This window comes from Contarinia nasturtii, unplaced genomic scaffold (genome assembly GCF_009176525.2).
Source record: "Contarinia nasturtii isolate CC-2019 unplaced genomic scaffold, AAFC_CNas_1.1 Cnas_scaffold_1699, whole genome shotgun sequence".
Lineage (NCBI taxonomy): Eukaryota > Metazoa > Arthropoda > Insecta > Diptera > Cecidomyiidae > Contarinia > Contarinia nasturtii.
Window position 1 is genome coordinate 724,200 of NW_022199032.1, and position 14,564 is coordinate 738,763.

Below are 14,564 nucleotides of genomic sequence, written 5' to 3' on the forward strand. Positions count from 1 at the left end.
GCGAAAAAAAGTTAATAAGTCTGTAAGTGACTTTATTTGATTATAATTCATTAATTTTCGATTCTAGTCACTTAGTCAGTCAGTTGATTATTTTGGGACATTTTGACTGTCAGGAGACTATGATTATTGTCAAGTTGACAATGTCAACCCGGGGTATCAGAGCCCCGATCCAAATGTCCGGTCGGGGAAAAATTCAGGGTCGGTCGGGATTCGGGTACTCGGATCTTTGGACTTTTCGGATATTTCGGGCGTTCGGTTGACTAAATTTACTGTCTATTTTTACAGTCAATAGTCAGTCAATTGGTCCCCTAAATCAGTCAGTCTCTTTTTCTGCACACGGGTTCTTCCAAATTTCATCAAAAAAAATTTACCAACAATTTTTCTTCATCCCAAATGAGAATGTAATTTTGCCTATAAAGATTGATTTTAATTAATTTTCCAAACCATATCTATTTAACTTTTTAGATCAATTTCTCTATTGAATATATTATGAATCGATTCAAAGTTTGATTAAATTTTATTTAAACCACCAAATTGACACACAATTTCCAATCAAATCAATCACAAACATCTTTTAATATCACACCACAAAATCAATACACATCTTTCCATATAAATTCTTCTGTTTATAATTTGAGTTTATCAATCTTACATTTTCACACATAAACACACACACATACTTTTTTTGAACCGATTGTTATCTGTTTAATTAATCTTGATTCAATTAAAGAGCCATTTGTGTTTAAAACAATAAGATGAACTGGATCTATTTAACAAATGAGCGTTTATCTTTTATGTGAGGTCAAAGGTATTATGGTGTGTCGAATAATACAAAAGAAAATAAAGGGTCGTAACACATTTAAGCCAATAAATTTAACCAACAAATCTTGGCTGAAATAACATATTGTGATTTTGAAACATATTTAAATAAATGTGATGGTGCAGATATTTAGGTAAATCTGTAAAAAAAAAGTAAACGAAGGCATTCACATCACAACGAAGCGATCTTTGGGATAATAATTATTATCCCATTGTCAACAATGTAATGTTTGAGGAATGAGAAAACATTTTAAGCTACATCTATTGAATTTAAAATACACACGCATACATTACATGATGAATAAAAGCATATGCTTGTTCAAAATGTTTTGTGTCTGCCACACTAATTGCTGTAAATATTTTGTGCAACGAATCATGTACAAATGATTGTTTAAGCGTGCGTTGAGTTGATGCACATCGACAAAATTAATGGTGTGTGTTGCCAAAACAAAAACACACGCACTCAATCTTTATCGGTGCTTTCGTTTTTTCTCTTTCAAAACAAAAACGAAACCGGTAAATGATCATCAACAACAATGCACGCGACTGCAATATATCGTGGCATTTGTCTAGTGATTTGCACCGTTTCTATGCCCATAATATAAAAACCATTCTTTAGTTTCTTACATTGTCGTTCCGAACGTCGGCTATTATTTGATTATTTTCGTGCGATTTTTCTCTTCAACATTTTTTTTTTTTTTTGGCAAAATATAAATCGGCGAAATATGCGTTGATGTGAATTATTGCGCAATTTGCACTTTTGTTTGATGTTTGTTACATTTTCGTGTCAAATATCTGTGTAGTCGGGGCGCTTGCGTTTGAAATTCGATGTCATCCGCAAAATTCGTCGAGTGTCTACCAAATTCATTTACGATTTGTTGTGTGCGATAGATTGTGCTATCTATTTCATTTTATTTGGCAGGACATTGCGGCCGCGAAAAGAAAGAGAGTGAGAACGGCAGGCGCACCATGTGAAAAATAATAATGAATGCCGTTAATCTTCTGTGCCATTTTGCCTCGATGTTTTTGTTGATGAATGGGCAACGATGAACAGAGCGCATATACAATCAAATGGCCAGACACGATTCAATCGACAAACAAACTATATGTTTACATAATTTGTGCGGTAGTCGGTCGCATTTTATAAACGGGACAGAATTTATTCAAGTATTTTAAACAACACATTTTATTTTGATAAAATTTCATATTTTGAGATGTGCCAAACGACTCGTTCATGCAATAAAAATAATGAGCAAAAAAAGAACGTCGACGAGAACAGCAATGTGAACGTCGACATCAATTTAAATGCTTTTTTCGTGAAATGAATGAACGCTGCGACCATATTTCAAAAACAAAAAAATGAGAGGAGGATTAAAATGACAGTTAATTATAATTTCTTTCCAATTATTGTCACCAGTTTTATGATGGTGAAAAAGAGAGATTTTCTTGAAACGTCTCAAAAATTACGAAGACACGAAACAGCTTGAATTTCTTGAAGCGATTCGTCTTACACTTATTTTAGTGGATCAATCAGCACAAATGTTTCTTTTGACATGTGTGCTCATCGCTTTTGAATCCTAAATACGCTCTGCATGTGTCTATGCACATACTAGCCAAGCTGTCAACATCATCAGTAAATGTTGTTCAGCATATTGCCGTTTCATGCTATATGAACATTTGTACTCTCTCTCTCTCTCTCTCTCTCTCTCTCTCTCTCTGTTTCACTTTCAATTATTTCCGGCTTTAAACTGCACTATAGCCTAAGCAACCATTTTCTAGTGTAATTTGTGTCATTCGCAATGAAGTTAAACCGTAAAACTAGCTCTAATCCGTAATTTTCTCTCGTATTTGCGACGGGCTGTTGATTAAACTTTTTCCCTATCTTCAATTTCCCGGTTTATTTTCGTATGCGATATGCATCGTATTTGGAACACATTTGTTTTAGCATTTAGCAGAAAAATACTTGTAATTTATCAAAGCACAAAAATTATTCGCCAATTTTTCCACACACTCTATCTCTTTCTCTCTCCGAGGAGTGTTGCTTATATATCTATTGTTTATTTACATATGCGTCAACTGTTCGATATTGTGTAGCGTATGATTGCTGAATATTTGGGGCACACATATTATACAGCCTCAAGCAGACCAACAAAGTCCGTGTCAGGCAAAGCGAAGAAGAAAAAAAAGAATAACAACAATAAACTCGGATCGTGATAGACATAAATCGTTGCGTTTACACACCAAAACTATGTCTCTTTTTGGGGCTAGAACGATTCTTATATTCATTACTCGTTCATTCGGTTGGACACGAAATAAAATCAAAATGCGCACACAAACTCTCTCTATGCCGCTTCTTTGATTGTTGTTGATTTTTACGACGAACTTAGGTCATATTTCATGTATCTCTCCAACTCTCTCGTGTGTTGCCCATATATATATTGCAATTCATGTGAACTTTTTCTATTTTCAATGATGAAACGTGCACACCAGCTAAAGATACACATTCTTTATTGGCACATAAAATGAATTCTTTGGCCAAAAAATTTCACAACGTAACACCAATCTGAATGGAAAAATCTATTTGAAAAAAAGAGAACCAGAATGAATAAAAAACAACAGAGAATATGGAATTTGAACGAACCGAAAAAATGATATCATTCATATAACTCTTTCGAATGAAAAGAAATGTCCAGTGGCAAGGTGACTCGAAATCGATGACGAAAAAAAAACTAACTACCCCGAAAGTGGTTCACACTTACGGCACGCTCGCGCTTGCACGGACGAACCGACGGGATTCATCGTCAAATGATAAATAGCGGCTGTTGGACAATGCATTCGACACAATATCGCACATGTGTAAAAGCGGAATGATGAAATTTATGTGAAGTATGTTTCATAATAATCGGATCAAACTTGCACCAAATATCTCGGTCGGTATAATCATTGTGCGAAAGTAAAACCATCATAAAATTCACATGGTTGAACTCACATACACATTTTTTAATTTTTTTTCGCTTAACAATATTTCTTGCACAAGATTTACTCGATCTCTCTCTCTCTATCTCTTTCTCTCGCACACACATTTTCTCTCTATTTCACTTTTTTTTCATTTCGGGGGGTTCGTTTTTCTTCAGAGCTGTGACAAAAACAATGAACACCAAAACACTCAACACAAACGATAGGGAAAGAAAAAGAGAGAGCAGGGGGTGTCGAAAGAGAATATGCAAGAAGCATATCACTAACAAATAGCTCGCGCAGAATAAAAGTGAGCAAAACGAACTGAGAAAACAACGAAATGAACAGCGAGATAAAAAAAAAAGAAAACAATTGCCAAAAAAACACACGAATTGCAAAAGTAATAATAATATAAGAATTGCAAATGTACGACATACAACACGCCTGTATGAATGAACAATATATGGCTGATACACTACAATAAAGACGGGAGAATTCTTGGTCTAATGTGTTTTGGACTGTTTTTGGCAGAATTTCAAGTGCGCGTATGTGATCGGAGATTCTTTTGTCTTTGTTGTTGCCACCACAGTTCTGATACTACGGTTGCTTTTTTACGCATATTCGTGGCTGTTGAAAATTGAGTACGAGCGAGCGTTGAGTGTGAGAGAAAAATGATGCGGTTACTGCGAATGCGGTTTTGTCTTTTGCTTTTGTAATTGTTATTTTTGGGTGGTGATGGCCTACCATATCATCAAATATGAACAATTTTAACATATATATTATCATTTTCAATTTTGTTGCTTGATTTCCCATGGAAAATTCAACGATGTTGAATGTTCAGATAAACGATGTCAAGTTATCGAAAATTCTTCATCGAAATCATGCAAAAACATGATGTTACCCTGTACCAAATGCTGAAATATTATTATAATTACGATATGAATGTATTCATGATTATTTTCTTATTTTATGAATGTGAATTGGCGTTTGTCGATGGAACTCCAGTGCTTCAGCTGGAGGTATTGCAATGATGATGAGACACTTGAGAAAAATGGCAAAACTTTGGGGAATATACCGGATACGCACTAGAGGGAATATTTATCAATTGAATCGGTCACGGATTTATGTGAATTGACAGTCACCATGATTTTATCATGTGTGGGTGTTTTTTTTTTCGTCTCCCAAATAGCATATTTTTCATGCATTCAAGTGCAAAAAGTTTCAATATCAATGGAACAAGTAAATTTTGTAGCAAATTTTTACGCCAAAATCATTGAAACGAATAAAACCAATTGAAACGATGAGAATAGATTTTCGATTCAATGCATTTGTGACCATTCAGCCAATGCAGCAAAAAAAAACATAATGCAAACAAATTCATTTGCATGCGAACAATGCAAACAAATTTTTGCAACGATATCAACCAAATGTTTCAGACTCGTTCGTTTTCTACCCGCTGCTTTTCTCTCCCACTTCGTTGTTTCGCTGTTGACAGTCTTTATGTTATCATTAGATTGTCTGGTTCATTCTGTAAAAAAATATTTTTTTGTCAGTCTTTTGTATGTGTGTGTGGTTTTTTTTGCTTAAAGGCATTGGTGCATATAAAATGATTTTGTTCCAAACTCAATAAGCATTCAATTCAACGGTTGGCTTGAAATTCAATTTTCGATTATCCCGGATTTTCAGCGCATCCACGCGCTTTTTTTTAAACTCGGCTACTTTCTCTCCTTCTTTCATTCGCTTTCATCTCTCTCTCTCTCTCTCTCTCTCTCTCTCTATCACTATCACTTTCTTTCAAACCACATCATTGAATTGCTCAAAAATGTACGTCAGAAGCGTTTTTCAAGTAGAAACATCAAAAAACTGACCTGAGAATGAGACAACGGATAGCGAACGAAACTGAAACCGTATCATTAGAACAATTACTTTTGGGTATAAGTAGCGCTGAGATGCTGGGATTTTGCAAAATTCGTTGTGTTTGAATGAAAACTCATTCGGGTTTGGTTTTGAGTCGGCGTGGGAAGTTTTTAAACGGATAAAATAAAGTTCAGACGAAAATGTTCATTTCGTCACTTTATTAACGTGATTGTAAGTGGTGGAACGAAATTTAACCGTTTGATCTTGATGTGTGCGATACACCGAAAAATATGAAATTTCGGAATGTCTGTCCAAATGACGGAACATATTTCAGACCGATAACAAAAGTTCCAACAAATTGATGATAGAGCATATGGAATTGGAGACAAGAGCATCGAAACCATTAGCCTTGAGCATCTAAGTCTCACTTGTCTTTGGTTTTTCTAATTTCAACAAGACGCGCACATTTGTGATTCCGTATGGTAAAGAATTGAGATGAGCACCTAATGGTACGATATAAAATTCGTATATGTAGAAGCGTGTATGATGATCAAATGCTGCAAACGTATATATAGTTAATTCTTGGCATGGAAGCAAACTTCAACTATCAAGCACATTGTTCGAAACAAAATGAAATTTTTGCTAGTTTTTGTTTCGTTCACTCATTCTCTCATCCTCTTATCTTGCTTCGGAGCATTTGAAAAATTTCACTTTCAACATCAATACTTATCAATGTCTTGGACATCCTTATGATTTGACCAGCCAAATCCTCATCTATTGACAACAGAAACTTTTGACATTGTACACAAAAAAAAACGGTGACTGACAAAAAAAAACATTCACACTCATCCCTAGTGTCACTGTTGAATAAATCGAAGAGAAGAGAAAAAAACGGTATCAATGTAAGTGTGTGTGAAAGAATATTATATTACATTGAGGTTCAATGATATTGCATTGAGTAAATATAGTTATAGTTGTATGAAATTGAGCATCAGTTATCGGCAAATCATTGAAGAGGACCGTTGCAAAAACATACGTTCTCTTTCTATGCTATGAATGGGGCAGCTAGAATGAGATGAATGCTGTGTGTGTGTGCACATAACGAACACAAGACAGCACAAATATGACGAAGAATAAAGGCACACAATCGCTTTCAATGGTAGCATTCAGCGACTTGGCCATTTTATTGGATGTGAATAGCATATGTTACTAGAAAACTGTACGATTAATTTGCAATAGGTTTTCATATTTTGTTATATTCGTCGTTGCTCTTTTTTCTTCGTCTAATACTGTGGTTTATTTCGGTCTTTTGTTGCCTCGTCGCGTACTCTCAATATACACCGCGCGTATGGCAGCGAATCTTGACATTTTCTTAAACAAAGTTTAACTGCTGAAATGAGCAGCGGAGATAAGAAATACTTCTTCGTATAATCACATCATACCCTTACAAAGTGCTCGGGTATGTGGTACGGAGGCAAAGCCGACACCGAAATCATCATATTTTGCTTTATCACATTGACCTGAAAGGATTCAATTTAACCACAATTAGAACATTTTTTCCACTACAATTGGTTTCGCTCAAGATCTTCAACAATGCTTGATTAAATATTTAATAAAATATATTGTTTTCCATCGTCGTGTGTACATTTTTACGGCAATACAATGTCCAAACGTTGGCTGCCAATAACAACAGTTCGTTGTACGCATTTAACCTGCACCACACAATTGATTTTATGCATTATAATCTCACATTTCCTCGGAAATTTCGGTTAAAATGACCATTTATTTGTGTTTATGTCTGCTGATATTGACATGTTGAAAACTTAATTGAAATCAATCGAAGCAGTCGTATTTTTGTTGGTCATTTCTGATGAAAAGTGAAACCGACACATTCACTTTCGTTTCATCATTTTCAGTTTTTTTTCTCTTCTACTTCACTTGTAATTTCGTGAATCAGTCGTGCAGATGAAAAGCAACCGAGACTCTTAATATGCGAGAACACGCGAACAATGGAACAAGTCACTGTCATTGTAGTTGCAAACTTAAGTGCGGCGGATGGCAAACAAATGCGACGACAACATTTTTTTTGTATGAACAAAATGAGTGTGGATTGTGTGAGACTAATTCTTTTTTGCGCTGTGAAATGGGACCGGGCATGCGACAACAAGTGAATGCGATACCAGATTGTACATTGCATTAAGTGCACACACGAGAGTGTGTAATGTGCGCGACATTGATATCAACAAACGAAGAAAAAAAAGATGTTCATAATAATTTTTGGAAGCAGTTCACCAGGATTTATTTCAACGCCGTTTTGTTCAAGTTATTTTCATTTGTTGTTTGTTGTGTGTGCTTTTAATCCCACGCTCATAATTTTCTGATTTCAAATAAGTGGCAACAGTTGGTGGAATGTCGATACGCATTCATGTCTTTCTCTCAATCTTTCTGTCTTCTACGACATTTGTTGGATTTATCACAGCAATTTACCTCTCGACAAAAACCCTTAACATTTTTGGATCATATTTTTTAAAGGGCTTTGCCATCCCTCCTAAATCTCCCATCTAATTATGACAAAGTATATTTTAAAGCTTTTTATTGCACCTGTTGTTTGCCGTGTCATATTTCGGACAATCGCCAACAATACGAATCATTTGTATGGAGAATCGTGCGTGGTCAACAGTTTTTTTGTGTTCGTTCTTATTTAAGAAAATGATGAAGAAAAATGTACGAGAAAAACGACACCGAAACAATAAAATGCTACTTTTATGCAGTTAAAAGCCATTTAACGTTTTGGGTTTTCTACGGTGTTTAAAAACTCTTTTTGACAATCACAACAACTGTTATGGAATGGTACACGCTCAGCATTCTTAAGTTAAACGGGATTGAATACAAAAATTAGACCTTTCGGCAACACAAACCGAAACGTCATGAACGATTTTGTGTTGCCATTTTTGGAATCACAACGAATAAAAACGAATGTACGATTAGCCATTTCAGGTTTTATATTTTTAGCATTTTTCTTTGTGTTTCGTTTTTTTTCTCTCTTTCACTTTTTCTTCCTTCTCGGTGTGTATGCTGCTTATTATATGTACATCGCCCAATTGTCTCGCCGCATATTTGTCATTTGTACAAAACAATGAGAGAAAAATAATGAAACGAAAACCATATTACCACTAATTATGTACATAAATAACAAGACAATAAAAAACACTAGCATTGCATAAATATAGTAATTGTGCGTGAAAATAGAAAACCGGTCGGAAAACTTGAAAAGCAGCTTAAAGGATGTCAAGGGTAAATGTCCGGATTTAATCCAAGTGGTTGTTTTTAGTGTATGCGTTTTTTTGCAACATTCGAACCGAGGTAATTGTCAAGTCATGCGAACAGTAAACGTCTACTGTAATTTATTAAATAAATTTTTCTTCATTTTAATAGCGGTCAAAAAGTTTTGGAAATTACTTAAGAGCCCCCCAGGGGTAATTTGCAAATAAAAATCCGGAAATTTACGCACACAGACATATACAAACTAAATGCTGTTACACGTAACGATTTCGTTTTAAAATGCATCTTGCATTTCTATACATTCCAATCATCTTCATTACTGAGCTCAGTACTCAAAATTTCGTGAGCTTGTTTTTTTATGATCATCAGATGATGAATCATCTGTACAAGATCTCTACTTTCCTGTATACCATTTTTTCCGAAGTGTACCAAGATTTTTTTTTCAAAGAGCCAATTCGTGAAAATTTCCGATTTTGATGCTATTTTGGATATTCCCATGAACAATACTTCTCGCTAGGTTTAGAAAAAGTTCTAAAGTCATTATTGTTACCAATCATATTATTTTCGGAACTTTATTGTTCAGCCCCTGAAAATCGCGGGAAAATTATTATGACAGTCGCTTAATAAAACTAACACGTTGACACTACTTAATTGCAAGAAGGTTTGGAAAAAGCGTGAATTAAGATGAGGAAGGAAATGTACCCCACGGTATGCTATCAGAGAAAATGAATGAAAATGGAATGTATTTACGTCATAGCAAGAGAGATTGTTGTTGATTGTATGTGTGCGCGTTTTTTTTGTTAGAAAACTTTTTTAATTTATATATAGAAAAAAATACCGAATTAGCACGATGCGTGTGCATTGAATTGGTCTTGTTACTCGCAGCGATTCCAAAGAGAGAGAGAGAGAGAGAGAGAGAGAGAGAGAGAACAAAACAATGTAGTCGCTTTAAAAGTGGTGTATCAAGCGACACTATTGTTCAAATTCATCCATTCGGAATTTCAGGTCATTTCGTTCTTTTTTATAAGCTCGCGTGTGCTTACCTAAATGGTGGAGCGTACACACTTTTGAAAACCGAACAAATTTAAAGATTCTCAATGCAGAAAACTTCTGTTTTGAATTGCTGTTGTTAGTCGTAGGCTATATAAACTCGTTTTCTAGAAATGTTTTTGAGACATTTTTTTTCCCATTTGATAGTATACTTGAGATTTAGTGTGCAGAATAGCATTTGACTCCATAAATTTTGCTCAAGAAGAAATCGGATAAACAACCGAAAAATAGGGCATATATGCGTTTTTTTCTCGTGTCATATGCGTTTCACATCCGTTTATTCCAGTAGTTTTTCTTTCTCTCAAGATTCACAGCTTTTTCTCTTGCTTTCGTGTCTATCAAATGCTCTAATTTGCTTATGTTATCTTCCGGAGGATACGGCAAATAACTCATTCATATTTGTGCATTTATACTTTCCGTGGTTATTGATGGTGATGCCCACTGTGTGTGTTTCTCAATTCTTTCTGAATTGCTCCAGTTTTAGCTTTTTCTATTGAAAACACACTCGAAATAAAAGAGCACCAACAACTCGCAGGAGAGTGTCATTGGAATCCAAATTGGATGCTTTCAGACTCGTCAACATCTATAGAGTGAGCATTGAACTATGTTTTATACTTTTCTTCACTCTTCAGCTCTCCTGACTCTTTTTTTTTCTCTCCTTCTCTCCTTCGCTTTCTCTCTCTTTCTCTCTCGTTCGCATAGTTTGATGGTCGAGTAGTGATTTTTTCCGGTACGTAAATTTTCGCTTGACATAAATGTAAAAAAGTATATCGCTGCCGTTTCTTCTCTTTTCGTTAAAAGCTTGTGTTGTTATTTCTTTTCGGTTTTCTATCGCATTTTTTCTTCTCCTCACAAAAACAATAAATTAACCTTTTGTGAAAATGAGCATAAACCAATAATTCACGTATATTTTTCGAACATGCTTCAAACGAGCACAGTCTCCACTTCCTATTTTATACAAAATATAAAGAAATAAAGTCACAAAAATTCCACATCGAATGACAAATCGTAACGGAACGGGAAAAACACTCCACATGCTATCCGCTGAAAAAAAACACACGGAACAACAATCTTTTAAGCGTAAAATAGACAAATAACACCAAACACGTATAGATGGTGTAATACGGCCCAAAATCGGTGTACTTAGAAGTGTATGTCGAAATTGCCGCGTATTATGCAAGTAATTGCTAGCAATTTTATCGACGAACCCCCATTTAATTAAGAGGCCGACTTAAGCGTTCAAATAAATTTTATTTAAAATGTTGGATGGGGTGGCAAAAGTTGGTCCTTATCGCAATTGATTTCACTGATGTAAGAAAAATTAATTTACATTTCGCAACAACAGGCCCATTTCTCATCTTTCACAAAATTCGATTCGATTATTTACCATTTATGTTAATTGTTGAACACTTTTCAATATACAAACATTCGGATTCGAATTTGGAACAGTTTTGAGTGTGCGCTGAATTGTGATTTAGTTTTTGTGTTTATGCCATGTGTGTCCATTGGACATTGTCGCCGTTGTCGTCGCCATCACTCACGCGTCCCTCACACATATATTCCAAAATGTGATGCCATTCATTTGTGATTTCTTTTGTTTTTGACCTAATTCAATCGGAAACATATTGAAGTTGTGTTTAATAAAAAAAAACAACACCGAACAGAAAAGCGTTATTGAACGGCTCCGTACTGAGTGCAAAAATGCGTTTTCCCCATTTTTACAACGCGATACTAATGGGTGCACAGTGGAGTACGCATTATTTTATCCGAATCACTTTACACCATCTCGATCGAGTCAGCGAGAGAATGAGATGTCGTAAGCGCTTTTAGCGAATGGTTTTTCGGTGCGCTTTTTCAGTTGGCTGTATGTGCGCTCATATACTGTGTCCATCATGTTCATAATATAATAACTACATTAAATCGAGCATTTGACCTTACTTGAATTACTGCTTTTATCAAATAGTATTTACAATTATTATATGAATGTAGTATATGATCGTTCGGTAGTGGTGCTATTGTCGCTGCTCGACGTCGCCGAACAATTGTTTTTACATTTTCTTCTCTTAACCATTGGTGTAAAAGTGTTTAAGTGGATTTTATCGAAGTCCGTGGTCGTCCATCCAAACGCATATATTGTTCGAGTATGAAGACTTTGATTGTGTTGTTCGATTTCCTTGCGGGTGTTCAATCCTTAAGCTTTAACTAACTTACTTTATTCTTCTTCGTTTTTTTTCTTCTTCTTTGGTTTGTTTTATTGTTTGCAATGTGAAAAGCAAATCGTCAGTTTTGCGAAGCAGCACCACATTTCCACGGAAAATTGATACAAAATAAATGCACACGCTCACCAATACGTAACACACAACAGTAAAATCCCAAAAGTGATTTAATCTACTGAATTACAAATTGGTTTGTAAATACCCCGGCAAAGTGACTTGTCTCATTTATTTATGTGCATTAGAACCATTGATTTATAGTTGTGATTTTGCGAAATTATTGCTTCAAAATGGGTGCAAATGTGCTTAATGACAGAAAATTTGTTCCAATATGCAAACGCAGTACTTTCTTGTCTCTCACTTGACTATGTGCGTTTGAAATAACAATAGCAAAACGCAAACATAACAACCGGTTCCGGCCAATGACAAACAACTCGATCAATTTTAATGCGATTGTTTTCGGAGAAATGAATAAAAGACTCCAAGAGTCTTTTGAAAATTGTATCTAAATGCCATTGACTCTTTCTTTAAAAAAAAAAACAGATAGCAGCCATTTCGTTGCCATTTTTTATACGAAAACGGTTTTGGCATCGATACGAGAGAGAGAAAAGAACATCCAAAGACAATATTGCGTAATATATAAAGTTGACCGGAAGCACATTCTCAATATATCTATCGCACACGTTTTTCATGCACGTTCATCATCCGCCTCGACGGAAATCGATTTTTTTTTCTATCGCCATTCACATAATAAATAGGCTCAACAAAAATAAGAACTATTGATTTACAGGTGGGGATGAGTAGGCATTGAATACGCGTATAATTCCTTGGTTATCTTGTATTCCGTTGATAAATGCATCTTTCCATTCGGCTGCCATTTTTTTTGAATGCTATTATTTATCAATCCTTCACAATATTCTCCATTTTGTCAAGCTGTCGATAGCGTATCGTGTGTATGGTATAGAGAGAGAAAAAAACTGCATCTCTTAATTCAGACGCTCAATCAATTCAATATTGTTCAATCAGGAAGCGATGATGTCAATATGGCGAAATGCTGAAGTGGGACAAAGCGACAGAATATGAAAACGAAGACAATGACAGAATAGCAACGCATTTCACTATTTATAAATGATTTTCTATAAATCATTTTAGATCGGTAAATCATTTCAGCATTGCTTTGCGCTGTTATCAATAAATGAAAAATGTCCGTATGAATTCGTCATGTGCAGTGCACGAAATAGCAATGAAACGAGGCTGCGTTTTTTTATTCAGTTATTTTATGTTCAATTTTTATATTGACACCATGTTATAAAAGCGGATAGACATTCACATACTTCATTCTTGGCTGGTTCTGAAGCTTGTCACCTTTAACACGATGCCGCTTTTATTTCGATGCTTTTGTTACTATGACGCTGTCGCCGCCGTCACTGCTTCACTGTTTCGATTGCTGCTGAATCATCTGTTTGCACATAAAATGTAAAATCATTTATTTTGTCACAGATGTGACGGTTTTTGCTCGAATTTGCAGCAGCCAGAAAATCGTATTTTATTTACTTTCATTCTCGAACTATTCGAATGTCAATGTTTTTCTTTTTTTTCGGAAAATTTTTGAGAGCAATCAACACAAGTTTTATAGTGATCAATATAAGAAAAACTACGTCAATTTTTTTCGAATCGATAAAATCAATTTGCTAGGTAAATATGTGAGATAACAAAAAAAATAATTGCATGAAAAACCCCTTTTTAAAGTGGTAATGAAAAAACATATTTCAATTGAATGTGGAACAAAAATCAGCGAAAAACCGCAGGCTTTAGCCAATTATACCTAAATATTTACGCTTTTTCAATAAAGTGACGTATTCGCACGTATCGATATAAACCAATATGATTCTCACCGAAAACAATAGTGATACCGTAACATTGCACATTTTACGTTTTTTCTACGCGTGTCGGCCTTTTCATTCAGTTTGAATAGCAATTGTTCCGATACGATTAGTTTACGGGATTCACAAACCATAAAGATATCGATATAATTTGATTCAGTTTACCCCACTGTGCCTTCCTTAACCGCAATTCTTGAGAGATTGACTAACATTCACACATGCTTCGTCTGGGCAATAAGACATCAGCGCATTTCCTTCATTTGCAAATAATCGAACACACAATTTTCCGCAATAATAAGCCGCCGCATTTTAACAATTTCTTAGAATGTCACATATGTCAGTTGCCTATACGCTAAATAAATATGTTATTTCCGCCATTTCTACGTATGTATTGCGTGTGAACCACCACCAGTACCATAAACGGAAGCAAATGTACGGGAATTGAAAGGTTTTTGTTTTTTTTTATTATTATTATTTTATTTTAGTTATCAAATGAAAGAGATGT

The 14,564-nt window shown here is 35.0% G+C and overlaps 1 protein-coding gene across 1 annotated transcript in view; it reads left to right on the forward strand.

Moving 5' to 3' along the window:
* LOC116347100 overlaps positions 1–14,564 on the forward strand; it is a 70,963-nt gene that overhangs the window by 43,757 nt on the left and 12,642 nt on the right. The window lies entirely within an intron of this gene.